At 41.4% G+C, this 19683-nt stretch overlaps 1 long non-coding RNA gene across 2 annotated transcripts in view; it reads left to right on the forward strand.

Annotated features, from left to right (window-relative positions):
- The window catches only part of LOC137472659 (uncharacterized), a 31133-nt gene that overhangs the window by 7309 nt on the left and 4141 nt on the right, over positions 1–19683 (forward strand). For both annotated transcript variants that reach the window (XR_010998339.1, XR_010998338.1), the window contains exon 2: positions 14334–14516. This is a non-coding gene — a long non-coding RNA (uncharacterized lncRNA). The remainder of the gene's footprint in view (positions 1–14333; positions 14517–19683) is intronic.

Raw genomic sequence — 19683 nt, forward strand, 5'->3', positions numbered from 1 at the left:
AGAGGGACAAGCTCTGTACCACAAAGGTGAGGACCTGTCTTCTGGGACCAGTAAATACCAGATCAAGGGCAGATCTCACAGGCAGGTTTTGTTCTGTTCTGCACAATGCATGGGATGAGGAGCTGTCAGAGCCTGTCTACTGACAGTGCTGATACTGTGGTAGCCACCATGGAGTCATGGTTAGAGCCATCACGGAAGCATGGCCAGCTGCATTTTGGCATGAATGTTCCCCTGTATTAACATTATTCCTCTGTGCTTGCATTTGAATATTTTGCATGATGTTCCATATTTTTTCCCATTTAATTTTGAGAAAGTAGTAAAAATATTCAAAGTGTATGAAAATTAATTTCTGGATGGTTACTGATCTTTAATGTGCCATATGCTACCTCACACAGACTGGTTTGTAATCTCTGTGATTTTGTTGTTTTCTCTGTGTTTACTTTGGTGTTGCAGAATTGCACTAGAGGCTTTAGAGGTCGCTTTGGTGAAGGTGGTGCTGTTACAAATGGCGCAACAACAGATAGAAACTGAGATAGATAAAGGCATTGAAGTAAATTTATGCAATTTCTTTGGCAGAGATCACATGGACCACAGCTCCTGGACCCGGGAAGATGCTATTGTCATACTGTGACATGTATTGAAATAAAACTTCAAAGCACATCCATCTCTACACATGAAAACGATCACATAAATGATAAATGGTATTTTGATAATTAATCCTTTGTTATAGTTATTACCATAAGTCTGTGTGTTACCCAATACTGTCCTGCTGTTCTGTGCTCTAGTATGTGTATGGAATTATTTATTCCCTACCTAGCATCTACATGTGTGTTTATGTTTGTTAAGACTCCAAGGAAACATTTAAATGCATGTTAGACTTCTGTGGAAGTCCATAGAATGCACATGTTTTTTAGAAAATAAGTCAGAAGCATTCAAATGTCTAGATAAATAGGAAAGTAAGGATGTGAGGAGTTTAAGACTCTTTTTGATTGCAAAGTAACAACTTACTTTGTAAATATCTTGGGGTTTTTTGTAAAGTGCTATTTATTCTGAATTAGTGATAAAAACTGTTCCACATATTTTAATACTGACAACAAATCCCCTTATTCTGCCAACACGACATTCTCATTTTGCTGAAGAAACATAGCCTGTTGCTGTTTTTTGCATCTCAGCTTTCAGTTCTACTAAATCTTTCAGTCACTTCTCTTTACATCTCTGTTTTCAGCACATTTAGGTAATCTGTAGGGTTTTAAGTTGTTTTAGCTTGGGTCCATTGTGAGGCATTAATACAACCTTGACAAGGTCCGTGGTGTGGAACGTTTTGGTCTCTAGCACCAGTAAGAACAGATGGGGGAGCAGAGCCGTGTCTGATGTAAGTCACGCAAAAATGTGGATCTCGCCAATTAATCACTGCACGCTGCTGACAAATAAGTGACAATAATTGATGCAGCCCTTTGAGAGACAATCTGGAACTACTGCAGCCTGGGAAAGCTCATTCATTTCTTTTCCTTTCCTGAGTTAGTGGTGAATAACTACCCTTCCTTAATTGCTGCCCAGCTTTGCTTTATAGGGTGACAGTGTCAGTAACAAGCCAGGAAGTCAGAGTCTCATTGGAGCATTATCTGGCTGAGTCTTGTCTGCATTCTGCTTCTGCAGCTATTGATATTTTCTCTTACTGTAATTGGCTGCCAAAGGACTTATGCACATACACCTAAAGTGCATTTGAGTACTTAGAGGTGTTCTGTTAGGTTTTCTGCTTGACAGTCTCACTGTGAAAATGTTTTCATTATCTATGTTACACTCCTAGGCTGGAGTGTCAGGGTTTCTAAGATGCCCAGTAGATTCCAGTAATAAAATCTGTGCACTCTGACTAGATCTGATTTGCAGTCTGTGCTTTGTTTTAGGTGAATTTATCTGACTTAGAGGAAAGCCAGAAAGTCTTATGGCTGTAAGAAAATGTGTAACTGTTTTAACAGGCAGTGTGCCAGACCAAAGCAACATATATTCAAACCACTGTCTGCTGCTAAGGTCCTGCTCACAGAGTATTCCTTTTCTCGACAGCAGGGCGGGAAGTCCAGGCTCAGTCCAGAATACCAGAACACAGAGAGATTTCTACTGAGTTTTCTCTCCAGTAGGCAGTAGCTGATTCCATCACATTGAGCAAACTTTTCTTCCAGATCAGTTGCCTGCTCTGGTTATTACTGGAGTGAGGCCAAAATATTTCACTTTGGTGCAATAATATTGTTACAGCAAAAAGAGCTGTTGAGCAGAACCTGCTAGGACTGTCACATTTGTGGGTAGAGCCACCTCCCACCTGGTCATGATTTAGATCTGCTGCCATTTTCTTGTAATTATCAGCCTGGCTTAGATAGTTTCACATCCCTGTTACTCCTGAAGAAATCCTTTGACTGTTTCCTTGTCTTGCTTTCTCACCTGTCCACTACTGCAGAAGAACAGGTGTCCCCATCTGAGAAAAGGAGGAGGTAAATTGCTCCCACTTTCTGGACTGGGCATCTAAAGCACAAGGCAGTTAATTGCCCTGATTGTCAATAATCCAAACATTGGCATCTTGCATTGAGTGAAACAGGAGCTGCAGAAGCTTAGGGTCTCTGTGAGCCAAGCTGGTTACATCTGATTTGCCCAAACCTCTGTAGTGATTCAGTATCAGAACAAAATAGATAATTAAGTGTAGAAGTGAGGAGGGGAAAAGAGAAGAGCTGCTGATGGATCATGTGTTTCCTTTCACAAGAATCCCTTGCAGTGGCTCTGACAATTTAGATCTTCATAGCCAAGAACTGCACTTCCTCTGTGGCCACAAAGGACAGATTTTTTTCTTCATACTTTTGTTTAGCCATATTTGTTTTCTGAACACAAATTTGCCTCTTCTGAGGAGGCTGAATTGTTTCGTCACAGCACTCTTGTTGCTGGAATAGTGGTGAGAGTGTGCTAGCAGCAGACTGCAAGAATGTTACTGTTTTCTAGTGGAAATAGCTAAAATGTGGGGCTTTGCTGGGTATAGTGTGTAAACTGAGGAGAGAATATCTCAGAGTCTAGGTCTGACTCTGCAAATGAGATGCAGAATGAGCTATACTTTCATCTAAGTTGAGGTGTTGTTTCATGTGAAATAGAGAAAAATTGAATTTTAGCCATTGCAAAAGTCCTGGCAAATGTCAGAAGTGTTTCCTTGGAATATTTTACCATTATGTTCTCAATTCCAATGAATCTTTTATTTTAGTAGAATTCTTAGAGTACATTAGGTCTGATACAAAATCTGTCTTCCCTCTTAGCTTTTTTCCCCTCTTTGCCTTTTCCCTGCAGGTTATTGTTGCTGTTCCATGTTACCTTCTCAACCCTTCCTTTCCTGTTCATCTCTGTGTTTAGATCTTTTTCCAAGAAATCTGGAAAGATGCATGCATCTTCTTGCAGAACAGCAAATGAGCAAAATGAGTGGTGTGATTCACAATCACTGCTGATTTCACAATTTGAACAATACTTTTCCCAGTGTTTCCTCAGCCTTTCTCCATAGGCACCTGCCAGATCTTGATGCCTGCTGAAACTCTCACTGCAGTGGCTATGCACTGCTGTGGATTTCTATGATAAAATGGGACCTAGTAAAATGCATCTGCAAGTGGTAGAAGCAGGAATGTGGTTTTTTCTAACATGAATAATTACGCAGAGTTCAAGATCCATAGAAAAGCTGTGTTCTGGTATGTTTGACACAATCTGCAATGTGTTTTTAACTTTGATGCAATGTAGCTGTTCCTATCACCTGCAGTAAAATATACCTATTTTACTGAGCTGCTCAATTTGGAGGTGTTTTACTCACTTTTTTCTAACCTTTTCAGAGCTGCATGAATAGAGGGCAGGCATCATTGTTAGGTTTTTTCAGAAGAGCACTTGAGACTGGCTGCTTGTGATTATGTGTCCAAGCAGGAACTGGGAAGATTAATACCAGGATACTTGGTTCCTTACCACACTTGTAGTTATCCAATATTTCAGTATTTCCAAAAGAAGGAGCCAAATGAGAGCCACAAGTGTTGGTGAGAGAAGCAGGCATTGTGTTGAATGAGAAGGTGTCATATGCCTCTGGAATTGCTTCCCTGCTGGCCACTTTACCCAGCCAAGAGGAGCCCACTGTGTGACAATCTCTATGGAAAATTTATTGAAGGTTAGTAAGGTTGTGGTTTCTTTGTAGTTGTTTTCCTCAAAAAAAAAAAAAAACCAAACCCAAACTTAATTGCTTATTACTGTTACTTTATTGATTCTGTCTTGTGCTGGATTTTCCCTTAAAGCATCTCCAGTTGGCATAAATGGTGCTTGTCTGAATGTCAGAGTCTGCATGTGAGGGGGGCATGGGGTGGATTTTTGGATTTGATAAAGTTAGTATATAAGCTGTAATAAAAAAATTGGTCTGAAAATCCTGTTTTCAGCTTGGAAGTGTTTGGGTATTACATGTGTTGTCAGCATTTTCTTGCTAGTTTGTACCTAAAACTGTGACTCTGCATAAGATGTCAATTTCTTTTTTCTTAATATGATTGTAGTTCTTTACTATGCTAAAAGATTTTCTTTTGAGAAAATGTATTTGCTGAGAGATTTGTGAAATGAAATCTCACTGGCCAATTGAAAATGTTACTCTAAGAATTACAGTTTTATTTAATGTGTGCACTGTGGTCTTCTGCTTGTTGTTTCTCACAGCCTGGGATGCTATGTCACTTTTTAGTGTAACTAGTTAGTTATTCCTAACAAGTGAACGTACAGTTAAGGGAAATGAAGGCAAATACTATTTCTGGTTCATGGTTAATAAAATGACGAATGAAATAATGAATTGGCCTGGCCATGCTCTGAAGTCTGTGGCAAAGTTAGAATTTGAAACTCTTCTGAGTCAGCTGTTAGATCGGACTCTTTGACTGGGAAGAGTTTCAGCTGCACAAAATGGGGATTTTTATATGGAGTAGTTTGAATGTCACCTAACAAACCAAGTTCTCTTCTTGTTTTGACATGAACAACTAAGATTTCCTCTTTTGCTGGCAGACTTCATTAACTATGTGGCTTTTTTAATCACCAGGCACTCACCCAAAATAGCCTGTACATTGTTGGAGTGCCCTTAGTGGTAGGAAGCATGACCTGCTCTCCGATACTGGGCCATCCAAAAGAATGTAGTAAATTTTAATGTGATTTTAACTTGGCCAGCATTTACATAAAAGACAACAATGATCTTCTTGTTATGGAGATCATTAATGAAACATCAGCACTGGTCTGCAAATGTGCTACCATGTTGTGATCCAGCTGAAAAAACAGCCTTGTGTAACTTGAATACATTGCATAACACAGGAAGAGGAAAAACAAACTAAATTTCCAATGGTTGTTTACATTTTAACTAGATCCCAGTGAAAATTCTACACTGAGTAGCTTTTTGAGTCATTGGACTTCTGTGTCCTCTGAAGGAGTATCTGGGAGGCTGAATGTATTCTGTTCAGGGCTGGTATTTGTGGCTGCATTTCTCAGTGTGTTACTCTGATGTTAGAAATCCAAATACTGTGTTCCACATAAGTCATGTGGCACCATTTGTGTTTCTGAGTGGAGAAGGGGATGAGTGCTCTGCTCTGGGGCTTGTGCGTGATTCAAAATCCATCTTCCTTGTGCAGTCAGGCATGTAAGTTGGAAATTTGGTTACCAATTGGTATCTGAAAAGATCAAAGCAGTAAATTATATCTTGTGATAGGCAAACTCATATGCCAGTAAACAAATGGGAACATAATCATTTGCAGAACTTGCTTGTTATTTTTTATCAAACTATAGTTTCAATGCCAGTACATTCAAGACAAACTCCTTTCCCTTCAATGGTGTTCTCATTCAGTTTTATCTCATTGTAGAAAGGCAAAAGTTGCAAAACTCAGCAGGATTTCAGGAGCACGCAGCCAGTCGGGAAACTCTGCAGCTAGTTCTGCCATGTTCAAGTGTTAAATTCCCCTGAGGATTGTGAGTGATTTGATCAAAGTCTGAAATGTTTGTTAACTGTTTTAAAAGTCCTCCTCTGCTCTTTTTAAACTGAGATTTCTTGAGGAAGTTTATCTTGTTAGAAAGTTTTTGAAATTGCATCTGGGTAAAAATTGAATTTAGAAAACTGAACTGCAAAATGAAACTCTTAGCTCTTGCTATGGATGGTATGCAAACTAACATATGCATTTAGTTCAAGGGACTTATTTTAACTTTTTATTAGCAGGAGATCTGTTTCTGTGACCCAGCTAAAGGGACACAGACATTGCTGACCCAAAAAAGATTGCTCAGCATCACCCAGCAGATTGATATTGTCTTACATGTGAATTATTGATGGATGGAACAGCCAAACTATAATTTGTATTTCATGTTATTAGCTGAAGAGGAAGGGAGGGTGCTGTGCTGGCTTGTTTCAGTAAGTATTGTGCAGATGGAAACTTTACATTTCTTATAAACTGAACAGAATTGCAGGGCACACACTCATTACAGTTTCTTGTGTTATCATCAGAATTAATGGCCTTATCATCTTCAGTGGAGATGTTATTTAGTTTGGTGACCCTTCAGTGGGTGAGTGAGAGGTCCAGAGGATCTGAATCCTTTCAGACATGGCTTGGCCTGGGGTACTTTGTGCCAGCAGGACCTCAGGGTAGATGGTGAGAAAGCACTTGACAATGGATATAACTGCTGCATACCACAAGGCTAAAGTAACACTCTCAGCTTATAATATCTGCTCAAATAAACTATGTAGTATTAAATTTGCATAAAGTATTGTGGCTTATTAGATCAATAGAGCTCTCCCATCTCTCCCATCCCTGTCCCCCAAGCCACAGATGCAGCAGTGACTTTTCAATTGACTGAGGACACCACATAATTAATGGTTGCCTGGAGATTATTATTTGGATTTGGTTTAATTTAGGCTCTGATGATGTTTTTGTAATTATTTTTTCCTTTATTTTATTTTCCCCATATGAGAATAATCTGCTTTTGATATATATTGCTACCCTTAGATCTAAAATATGTGACAATATGCAAACTGTATTTCAAATGGTGCAACACTGGCCAGTTTCCAGCCTGGATTAGATTTATAGGATAACAGTATATTGTGTTGTTTTCTGTCAGATTCTTGGAGTAACATGACACTTAGTTAATTTTCACACCACCACCATCCATCTTTCTATATATAAAACAAATGTTACAAAACTCAGCTAATAGGTGAAAGCTGCATGCTTCTTTTAAAGGGCTGATTGTTTCAGGGAAGATACTTGATCTAGAGATTTGCTGAGATTGACCCTGAGTGTGTGTGTTCCATTATCTTATTTGTCTTCTGCATTTCAGTAAAGCCTGAAGGTCCTTGGCAGCTGAGCTAAGGGCTGTACACACATAAGACCTCTGCAGTTCAAGAAGAGAGAAGCAAGAGCTGGAAACCAAGAACAATTGTATAAAGCACAGCATGTGCTTGGTGAAGGTGCATTTTCTGGTGTTATTTTTTAACTTTTATAACATACACATTATATAGACTGAGCTTTGCCCTCTGGTTGTCCTATTTTGCAGAGCAATGGCCTGGAATAAAAAGGTTGGTTACAGTTTGGGACGTGCCACTCTGGGGACAGATAAAGGGAGGCAGATGCATCAATTCCTTTAAAGTGTGTTTTGTGGATGTCCATCCCTGAAAAAGCTGATTTTATAACCCAAGGCTCTGAATCCCAAAATGGCAAAAGAAGGACCCCTGGGTTTCTTTATGAACCTCTGTTTCTGACATTACAGGAAAGACTGTCTTAACAATCGGATGGGACAATTTTCAGGTTAAAAAGAGACGTTGGTTTTGTGCTGCACTTTCTGTTTTGTTTGGTTTTTGGTGCTCCTCAGTTCATTCTCCTTAGAGTTTTCTGTTTCCAAATCTGAACAATAAAACAAAATATTAAATGATTGCTGCAGTGGGAAGTAACACATCAGAATTCTAAAACAAAAAAAAAGGCAGCATGATTTGTTTATCCTCTAATTAAAGGTAGATTTTTCTTTAAAATACAAAAAAATCTTGTTTGTAGACTGCTAAATACCCTAAATCCTGAAGTTCAGTGGGAATACTTTGGACAAAGCTATGATCTAGAACTCTGAATAATTTACTGTGGCTACTTGATTCTGTGATCTGTCAAAGCCACACTGCAGTAATTGAAGCTGAAGCTGCTCAGCCACTGGATCTGCATAAGACAATAGGGGTCAATGTATTTCAACAGAGAAAAAGGGTTTGATCAAAGTTCTTTGCGTTATCAGAAATCATTCCCTCATGTAACAGGAGGCTTCCTGCAGATACACATGTTTTTAACAGATACCAAAGCCTATTTTCTATTATTTTTGCAGGAGGATGTACTTCTGTTCAACAGCCCATCCTTTAGTAGAAGTAAGTTCAAAGCAATGTCGAGCAAATGTCACTAATCCTTTTGAATTAGCAGTGCAAGTTCATGAGGTCACTTGTTACAGTGAGGTAATACACAGAAAACCTCTAACAACTGAACATGTGTTGCATGTAAAGCCAGAAGCAAAGAGAACTGGAACCCTGACATGAGATTGAGCAGCATGTAGTCTGCATCTGCATCAAAGCTCTCATATGCCTTCTGCCCAGACAGGGACATGGAGCTGGTAATGTCTCTCTTTTTCTGGCTGTAGCCTCAAACATCAGCCTCTTGGAATCAACATACTCAACTTGAGCCTCTGAAAGTGGGTCCAGACTTGAGGAGATTTAGCATTAATGGCACCTTTGCAAATAACTGGATGAATTTACTTTCTGGTTTACTTCCTTTATCAGTTTTGTTACATTTGTGCACATGGTGGTATACATTTAATGAAATAATGTTTGGAATGGTGTTCAGAATTTTTTCTTGTTTTTACCTCCTGAATGGTATCAGGGGTTGCATGCAAGAATTCTGATGCCATTTGCAGTTGTATTAAAATGCACAAAGTCATTCTACATTAGTTAAAACTACTAGAGATCAGCATGCTCTGAGTTTGTCATCTCTTCTCTTGAAGAAAGCAGACTGCCTACCTATTGAGCCTTGCTGCTTGATGACATTCACCCCTCTACGTTTGCTGCTTCGGTTTCTTTATAGGCCTGCACTCAAAAGTTAGGACAAAAGTAAGTGGAAAAGGATTGCAAAGACCTCTGAGTTTGCTCTGGCTTGGAACAGCCATAATGTGCGACTCAGTACTGTGTAGATAAACTAGCACTGATCCCTGGAGCATCAGAGCCCAGCTCTTGGCCTGAGTTAGCAATCCCACTGCTCAGACCTTAAACTGGGAACGGGCTCTGCAGTTTAAACTACTGTGGTTTTCAGGTTTGAAGGTAATTCAGTGCATCATCACTTTGGATGTTTGCTTTGGAGTCCATTCTGGAACATAAATCCCTCTGAGATTTCCTTGGAGAGGGGACAAAACATTATCCTCTCCTTGAAATGAAATGAGATTCCCTTGACTGTCAGATAGCTCCTGTTGCCTGAGCACCAGTGCAGTACAGAATGACTGATTCACTGCTTGCCTGTGCTGGATGTAACTGTTTTATACTGCTGCAAAATGAGTGTAAAACTCATGGCTTACACTGGGAGGTGTTTAATTGCACCTCACTGCTGTATTTATGGCTCTGTCTAGGTTCCTGAGTTTAGTGGAGCTTCCACTCTAAAGCAGCAATGGAAAACTTTGGGGAATTTATGGCATATAGATGTGTAATGCCTGTTTTCTTAGATGCAACTGGCAGTTTAACTGAGGACCTCTGTACAACATTGTTTGCAGTTTAATTTATTTTGACTATCAGCCGTGGTGAGCTCTTAGAAAATCATTCTGAACTAACTCAGGAGCTAAGTCTTTTGATATCTTCAAGACATTAGTGTTGTTCTCTGTCCTTGGAAAGAACAAAGAGAGAAATTCTTCATTTTCACTGGAATGACTTTTTTCCAAGTGCAGGAAGAGCACAGTGCCTCCGAAATGGCTGAGCATTGCTGTAATAGAACATGTATTCTATTACAGGAGAGCAGAGCGTCAGCTGCCCCTAAGTACATCAGGTGGAATTAGGTGGCTGTGGAGTCAGTAAGATTAAAATTCAGAGGCAGATGCCAGCATTGGCATAGGATAATTTCTGGTCTTGGAGCCTTCATGCAAAGTGCACAATATTCTTCCCCTCTAATTAGAAGCAGATCTTCCCCACCCAGCTGCCCTCCTTACTCTTGCACATTCTTCCATGAGTAGCGTGGGCCAGGCAGTGAAAACTTAATTTCCCATAATATCTTGAAGGAAATCTGTGGGATTATCACCACCTGTTACCACTGTGCAGCACTCAGATACTGCTCCATGCTGCAAGGTGAGACAGAAATTAAATGCAAATGTGAATTACAATAGGAGGAGCAGATGCCTGGGAAGGAGAGCCTTGCCGGCAGGATTGTTTTTGCCTTGGGATCCCTGTCTGGATATTTCAGGACTCTACACTTCAGTCTATATTCTCTGTTTTCCTCCTTCATCTTTTTGTACCTGCTCTGGTCAGATTGTTCCCATCACAAAAAACAGCCAGCAAATAAGATGAATTGCTTGTAACAGACCCAACGCTGCAGGCCCTGATACTGCTGAGTAGCACACTGTGGGTGGGATTTGGTTTCCTGAGCATTTATCCCTGCTGTGCTCTGGAAGATGCCCCAGGACAGCTCACTTGGGCCTGCATTTACCCAGAAGGGCACGAGGTCCTGGCTCATTTGTCAGCCTCATGGAGACAAGAGATACGGCTCGGGGCAGCCAAAATGCCACTGCACCCCTCTGTTTACACAACTGAGTGCTGCCCACAGTGAGCCCTTGCACTCTGTGCAAAGGTTGAGAGAAAGTTTCCTGATGAGATTTGGTTTTGGACAGAAAATTGAGGTTTTATTTATTCCTTTGTGTGATACGTGCCTTTGCTGCAGGCAGAATTCCCAATTCAAGCTTGGTTGTTCAGCTCACAGCATGAATGCAGCCTGCCAGAGGGGAAAGAAACATTTTCCAAGCAATTCCACAGCAGCAGCAGCAGCTTACACGAGTGACTCCCGTGCTCTGTTGTACATTATCACCACTTAGGAAGCCTTGCTTTTCTAATGGAATATTGTGCTGTTTGGAGGATGGTTTCCACTGCTGGTGTGAATCCTTTTTTTTTTTTTTTACAATCCCTTTTACTCACACTGTTTGTGTGACTGCTTTTTCTGCCGGAAAAAAATGGAAATCAGAACAATTAGCAGAAAAACAGGCAATAGCAGGAAAGTTTGTCTTTCTGTCATAACACTAAATTCTTGTAATATGAGTTCATCTGCAGATTTAATAATCGTGTCTTGCTTGGTTATCTGAGAGCAAGTAATGAGAAGGTAAAGAAGACTTGAATGCTTTCAAACCAAAGAGAATATATTCCTGGAAGAATATGGAACAAAGTGCTGTTGTGGCTTCTTTTTGTTCTGTGCACTGCCTTGTGCAGTCTTTCTGGAGGGTACATAAGGATTTATTTAGGGATGCTGCCCTCACTCCTGTGATCATCTCCATATGGGGCTGAGGTCGGTCTCTCTATCGTTTTTGCTGGGTGTGGGTCTTAATTTGGAAAAAACCTGGCTAACAGGCTGCTTATGTGTTTCTGATCTTTCTTAATTTGATTATGGTGGCTTGTGCTTCCCTCCTGTTGCTGAGGAGGGGATTTTCAAAAATGCTCTGTTGGCCAGAGCCTGTTCCTATGAAAGACATCAGGGAGACTCCTGGGTGTAATGGAGGTTGAGATTGGGCAATAATAATTGGGTGTTTTAAAATTTTTTGTTGGTGGTTATTTTGTAGACAGCAGGTGGAACAGTTGAAATGAAATACTTGGTACACAGGCAGCCTGTCAGGAACTGCTAAGGAAATGTGTGTGCAGGAATTCCACATGGAAAAATGTAGTTACTGGTGCGTGCTGACCAAAAGCATTGCTTGACAATTGGTGTTGCAAGAATGGAGGGAAAAGGGAAAATAAGGATAAAATATATGGTGAGAACATAGATGCTGATCTCCAAAAAACAGATGAAAATTACTGGTTTGTTACCTGTCTGCAGGTATTCTTGATTTCAGTACTCTCTTGTCATTATCCTATTATAACCCCACATCTTTTGCTATTTTAGTCCACAGTATGCTTAATCAGCATTGCGCATGATTGAAAAATATTGGTATAGTTTATACAATATATGAATGAAGAATGTTTACCAAAGTTAACTAGAACAGATAAAGTACAGAAAAGCCCTGAAAGCATATTTATGATTCCTCTCAATCGTGTCATGTTAGCTATGACATTGGTTGTAGCTGTTCTGCTTACCTGAAGATCACACTAGCAATATATTATCTGTAGCATAAAATAGAATATGGACATAATATGCATAAGTAGTGCCTGTCTCCATGGAGAAGTTAAAAGAAGAGGAAGCAGACATCCTTGAGGCACTCATGGTTTTGCAGAAAAGAACAGGATTTATGTCTCCTCTTTTACCAGGGCACTGTATTTCAAGCCTTATGGATGCTGTCAGTCCCAGGCACTATTTGTTGGAGAACTACTACAAGATATTATAAGGACTGTTCAGTGGTTTTATGCAAACCTGTGAGAGGATTCTGAAGAGTATTCAGATGATCAGAGCTCAGGCATTAACTGCATTATTCCTTGAACAATGCTTTTAGCACCCGTCTTACAAAAACCCATTTGACCTTCCTATACCTGGGTGGAAATCCTTGGTGCAGTCTGACAGCCCTGAGCTTTTGCTACCTTTTCAGTTTCAGTTAGGAAGGCTATTAGCTGGAAATCCCTGATATGGTTTCCTATTCTGGGGATTAGTGCAATCAGATGAGTTTTCTAATTGGCTTGGACAGTGCCAGTGTTGAACTATTTCTCCTACAGCTTTCCAGTATCATCAATATTTATCAACCATAGTTCCTCATTAACACAGTATTACATTTCTAGATTATCTGAGTTTTTTACTAGGTTCTCTGCAAACATAACAATGCATATCTGAGCTGTTTCCTTCATGTTACTTTGTTAGAAAAATGGGACGTTTATCAGTCTATAGTGATACAGTTCCTAGTAAAAGGATCAAAGGAAGAGTTTTGCTTTTTTTCAGCATTGAGCTTGCAGCTGTCTTTATTAATCAAATTAATCTTCCAGGAGCATTTTTTGTCTTTATCTTCTGTCTTGAAAGGGAAGAAAAAGTGATATTGAGTTTCAGATTTGCTCAGTCACATCTATCTTGTATAATGTTTCTGTGCTTGACTGGAAGTTGCTGTGACAAATGTGAATAAAAGAGGGAGAGATAATAACTACTTTTCCATACTGAAAAATGTAATTGCAGAGTCAGTGCTACTGTCTAAATAAGCTGAAAGAGAGCCAAAAACTCTGCTAGTGTTGCAGAGTTTTGCTCTGGATGCCAAAATTGAATTTGATCTTCTCTGTTGGTATTGTAGTGTAATTTTCTAATACTTTCTTATTCCAGAGAGAGCGATGGCATTTTGATTTATTTTTCCTCTACAATCTTTATTGCCCTAAGCTAAGCAGAGGGTTTCTGGAGAAGAATGTTAGACCCTTGTCACAGGGCAGTATTCCAAAGTCCCAAACTGGTGCTCTGCTTGTTCAGTAAAGTGAACAAGGCATGCTCTGGCACCTGGGTCTTTTTTTGTTAGCCTCTATGGCAGTGAAATACTACCTTTTTCAGGAAAAATAAATGAAATAAATCCAAAATCCACCTCTGACCACCTCTAGTCCCAGCTATAGGTCCTTGATGAGACTCACTGAGCCAGTTGTATGTATCTGAAGCTTGGAGCTGTTTAATGCAAAAACGGTCAGGATTATCTTCCCCACAGTGTGGCAGAGCTGGCAGGTGGGCAACTAGTTCGTCATCTGTGTCCTGGATGAAGGGATTTGTGGGATTCCTGGGCTTCCAGCTGGGATTTAAGTCTCACTTGCTTTGGTGACAGTTCTGCTCCATCTGTTAACAGTGGTGACTGTCTCAGGGAATCATTCCTTCATGCTCACATGGGCTGTCTCTTCCCTGTGCTTAATTGTGTTCAAGTACTAAAGCAGAGTTCAGCAGGGAAACGCACACCTTTTAAAAATGGACAGCACACTCACTCATTATCTGCACTGATCCATGGTGAAAATAAGTTAAAGTAAAAAACCTAGTATCTTAGAACCGTGCAGCTTCTGGCTCTCATGATGACATGTGGGCATGGACTGTGTTTGGGACTGTGAGAGCTGTGACTTGCAAGGCCACATTGTGACCAACATTTAGGAAAAGGGATTTTTGTGTTCTTTGACACTGAGGTAATTTACATGCTTCCAGGGACTTCAGGCCTGCTGGTGCTGACAGCAGACGGCTCAGAATATTCTCACAGGAGAGTGTGAAGTAACTGGAGAGATTGGATAATTGCATTCGTGCTGTTGGCCCTGAAGTCCAGAGCTGTTACAGGCTGCGAAGGAGCACAAAGAAAAGAATTGACCACGATGGATGTGCAGCAGTAACGAGGTGAAATTGCATTGCCCTTTCCACAGAACTGATAGCGTGTTAAATATTCCACTGTAAACAGAAGTAAATGAACAAGCAGAGAATCCTCAGATGTCTGGCAAAAATGTTGTTAATTCAGTTGTGTAGCTGGGTTTGAACAAGTGGTGCAAAGCTGAGAACTGTCTTGCACTCCATTTGTTTATTTTTAAAAGTTTGTGCTTCCTCCCATTTGTCTTGGCCATTCTGTTGAATATATTCAGCAAAGAAATAGGAACTCTGTACAACTGGAAGCATTTCCAGATGGGTTCTGTGCTACAAGAGGGAATATAATCTGTGGGACATACATAACAATATATGGAAACAAAGGCTATAAACCTTGAAAGTACATTTAGCATAGTGAATCATCAGAGTACACCTGAAGGAGTGGAATGCACTCATCATCAGCACGTATTGCTGCTAGTGCCTCCCTCAAATAAAATTTTCAAGGAGACAGGATATAGGAGTTGACAGTAAACTAATGAATGCCTTGCTATGTCTCAAGCCAAGCAGCAAAATTTCTGCTGGAGAATTGAATTGTTTTGCTTCTTATGTTACATATGTAGAGCTGGAAACACATACAAGAACACAACATCAGAACCAAACTCCAGACCCCGATGTGTTGGCTCTATAAGCTTCCTTCAGGGGATTTTACAGAAACCGTGGCTTCATGTCTCATCGCACATGTCTAAATAAATAGTAAAGACAAGCATTTTGCATTAGAGATGTTACAGTACAACAGCAAGGTTATTAATTTATTTGCCCCTGGCAAAAGCATTTAATGGCTGTAGCCATCAACTCAAATTATTTGTTACAGTGTCTCAGCTTCTTTGAGTATTGTTTATCCAACAGTATTTATACAGAAGCTCATTTGTGAGAGGTTTAAACATTTTTACGGGGTGAAGTTGGTATGTGTTTAACATAAATACAAGTTATTTTAGAAAATGAGGGCAAGACACAGACCAAAGCTGCCTTTAAACTGCTGCTGAATTCACAACAGGGAGCTGGACTTACATGGGTTTTAATACTTCAGATTCCTCCCTAGTCCTTTTATTTTCTCTAAAGCAATTTCCAGCAAAACCATGCCTTATTTCCCCTTGCTGAGAGAGACCTAAGAATCCCCCATTCTTTGAGAATGTCCAAATTCCCTTAGGCAGACACCCAGGAATGTGTAATTTAAAAACAACAAAAAAAGGGAATAAATGAGAAGAAAAATATGATAGCTGCAAGGGTAATACTGCACTCATAACAAACTAAAAAAAATAGACAAATATTAAATGTCCTCTTGAGTGTAAAACCTTAGCAGGTAGGTATTAGCACTTGACTTATATTTGTACATATTTGATAGGTAAAAATTTTATTTGCATCTCATATGCATACTACTGCTATTTTTGCATTGCATCTTACAACGGATACTGCTCTGTAGAGATGACAGTTGGATAAATCTCTGATTCTTTCATCAGAATGAAAAGTGTCTGGAAGTTTTTCTCCTCCTTCAAGAAAAAATGAAGCATTCTCATTCCTGCCTTGACCATCATGGGAAAGGAAAAAGTAATGTTTCTGAGGTGTTTAAGTTTTTATCGTGTTCCCACAGGCAAGCATGGGCCAAAAGGTGGTCCTTTTAACATTTTAATTATAAGGGACACTCTCCATGGCCCAGAGGAAATCTTTGTTGTTCCAGAAGTGCAAACAGTGCACCCAGGACAAGAAATCTCTGTCCAGTTGTACTGCACGGACTTACCATTTTTTCTTTCAAAGGGAACTCCTATCGCACAAGCCTTTTTGCTCCCAAAGAATCACAGGGAACAGCTTCCTCTCAACCCAACAGCAATGTGGGCACAAGTTGTGGGACCAAGTAAGCCTACCATCAAGTACGGTCTATCCTACAGAGGAGAAAAGATCCACCTACCAGGGATGCTGGACACTGGTGCGGATGTGACCATCAACGCTCGCTCGGAATGGCCAGCTCGCTGGGAACTACAACCGGTAGCAGGAATGGTTTCAGGGATCGGTGGAGCCACAGTGTCCATGCGAAGCAAACACAACATTCTCATTGAAGGGCCTGAAGGCAAGCTGGCAACCATCCACCCATTTGTGGTAAGAGCCCCCATCACCCTTTGGGACAGGGATGTCCTATCCCAATGGGGAGCTTCCCTACATACTCCCAGTCAGGATTTCTGACTGGGGCCACTGAGGAGCGCACACTACCAGATACCCCTCGGCTCACCTGGAAACGCCAAGACCCAATCTGGATTGACCAGTGGCCCCTTTCTAAAGTAAAACTGCACGCACTACAAGCCCTTGTGGAAGAACAGCTCACCAAAGGTCCCATCGTCGAGACCACCAGCCCTTGGAATTCTCCAGTCTTCGTACTGCAGAAACCTGGGACAGACAGATGGAGGCTCCTCCACGACTTTCGCAAAATTAATGCAGTCGTAGAGGATATGGGCCCCCTCCAGCCTGGACTACCTTCACCATCTATGTTGCCTCGAGACTGGATACTTGCCATCATAGATATCAAGGACTGTTTCTTCAGCATTCTGCTGCACCCCCAGGACGCTCCACGGTTTGCTTTCTCCATTCCCTCTCTTAACTGAGAGGCTCCACTCAAAAGATACCATTGGTTGTATCTCCCCCAAGGATTAAAGGTCTCGCCTACTATATGCCAGTGGTACGTCGCTCCTGTTCGAAATCTATTTCCAGAGGCAATCATCTACCACTATATGGATGATATCCTGGTCTGTGCATTAGAAAAAACTTACTTAGAAAAAGCAGTCAAAGGGACAATCGAAACCATAGAAAAAGCAGGGTTCGAGATCCGTGAGGACAAAATACAATACACCAACCCATGGACTTATCTTGGATTCCTGATCCGAGAAAGGACAATTGTACTCCAGCAACTTGCCATCCGAGACGACCCAAAAACCCTGAGAGACTTACACAGTCTGTGTGGATCCATCAACTGGGCACACCCCCTGCTAAGAATTACAATAGAGGACCTCGCTCCCCTGTTCAACCTCCTCCATGGCAACGAGGACCTAGTTGCCATGCATGCTCTCCACGCACGCTCACAACAGAAGCCCAAGACACCATCACCAAGGTCCAAGAAGCCCTGTCTTCACGCCAAGCCCATCGCTTCGAGCCCAAGCTGCCTTTCCAGTTTGTCATCCTCGGAAAAACACCTCGGTTCTATGGACTGATTTTCCAATGGGATCTTCAACTCCGAGACCCTTTATTGATACTGGAATGGATCTTTACAAACAACCAGCCTTCAAAGACAATTACTACCTTCCAGGAAATAATGGGACATTTAATAAAAAAAGCCAGAACTCGCCTCCGCTCCCTTGCTGGGTGTGAGTTCACATGCATATATTTGCCAATGACCACTGGGGATCTGGAACATTTGCTCCAGACCAATGAAAACCTCCAATTTGCCCTAGACAGCTATACAGGCCAAATTTCCATTCATATCCCAAAACATAAACTTTTTAATGCAGTCTTTAATCTGACCCCAAAATTAGTCCAAAGTAAAACACCACTCAAAGCTCTAACAATTTTTACAGATGGCTCAGGGTCTTCCCACAAATCTGTAATGACTTGGAAGGACCCTAGGACTCAAAATTGGGAATCTGACATCTAAATAGTGGAGGGATCTCCACAGATTGCAGAATTAGCCGCTGTTGTCAGAGCCTTTGAAAAATTCAAAGATAAACCCTTTAATCTGGTCACAGATTCTGCGTATGTCGCAGGTATAGCTATGGGAGCAGAACACGCTCTTCTCAAAGAGGTTTCCAATCCAAAGTTACACCAATTGATTTCAGCATTAACACGCTTAATCTCTCATAGAAAGAAACCTTACCATATAATACATGTGAGATCACGCACTGATCTCCTGGGTTTCATCACAGAAGGGAACAGGAAAGCGGACGCATTGGCCATGGCAATAGAAACTGCTAACATCCCTGACATCTTCGCCCAGGCAAAGTTGTCACATGCATTTTACCATCAAAATGTACCTGCCCTTATTAGAATGTTCAAGCTTTCAAAAGATCAAGCAAAAGCTATTGTCGCCACTTGCCCAAACTGTCAAAATTACCAGATACCCGCGATGGGGACAGGAGTCAATCCCTGAGGACTGAACAGCTGCCAGCTGTGGCAGACAGACGTAACTCACTTCCCACCTTTTGGAAGGTCAGAATATGTGCATGTATCGGTCGACACATTTTCAGGAGCAGTATTTGCATCAGCTCATCCAGGAGAAACTACACAGCACACTATAAAGCACTTCCTCCTTGCATTTGCTACCCTGGGAGTACCAAAACAAATCAAAACAGACAATGGACCTGCCTATACCTCTCGAAAGTTAAAAGAGTTCTTCAGTGAATGGGGAGTAGAACACAAGGAAGGCATACCAGCAAATCCTACAGGACAATCAGTTGTAGAAAGGACACATCAAACCCTCAAAAGAGTCCCTGTTCGGGTGCCACATATCACGGCCTGGGGCCCCGGGGGTCCGTCTGGCCCCCTGGGCAGCTGCCGCGGTAGGTGTCCCGGATAGTGCTGTGCGGATGAGGCACAACCTCTCTGCGTCCCTCGGGCTAGCTCCCAGCCACAAGCAACCTAAGCGAGCACTGTTAAGTGATTCCAGCTCTGTGAGTTCAGCTCTAAAGTGATTCCAGCTCTGTGCTCGCAAAGGTGCCTCGGCAGACGCAGGGTTAGAGAGAGGAGAAGTCTGTGTAGAGTTCCGCAGCGGTGTCTTTATTAGTAGGTCCTGCGAAGGGTTCCAGTGGCAGCTCTTCCATCAAACTGGGCAGAGATGGGGCTTTAAGTAGGCTACTGGGGTGTTGGAAGTTGTCCAATGGCCAGGGTTGAGGAGAATACGACCTATAGCATTACAGAGAGATAACAAGGGTCCGAAGACGGAAAAGGAGCTACTTTGGTCCACTCATCATGACTCTGCATTTCTTGTCTTAGGCGGGTAACCGTCAAGGAGGCCTTACAGGGCCTCTGACTGCTACAAGTTTTCATTTTGTTGTAGGAAATGTTGGGTGCCTTGTTCTATCCTGAGCTACCTCTATTCTGCCAGCAGATTCCAGAAACTCCCTGTGATGTTCTCAGAAATTAATTTCATGGCTAAGTTATATATGAAAAA

The sequence above is a fragment of the Anomalospiza imberbis genome, chromosome 4, assembly GCF_031753505.1.
Source record: "Anomalospiza imberbis isolate Cuckoo-Finch-1a 21T00152 chromosome 4, ASM3175350v1, whole genome shotgun sequence".
Lineage (NCBI taxonomy): Eukaryota > Metazoa > Chordata > Aves > Passeriformes > Viduidae > Anomalospiza > Anomalospiza imberbis.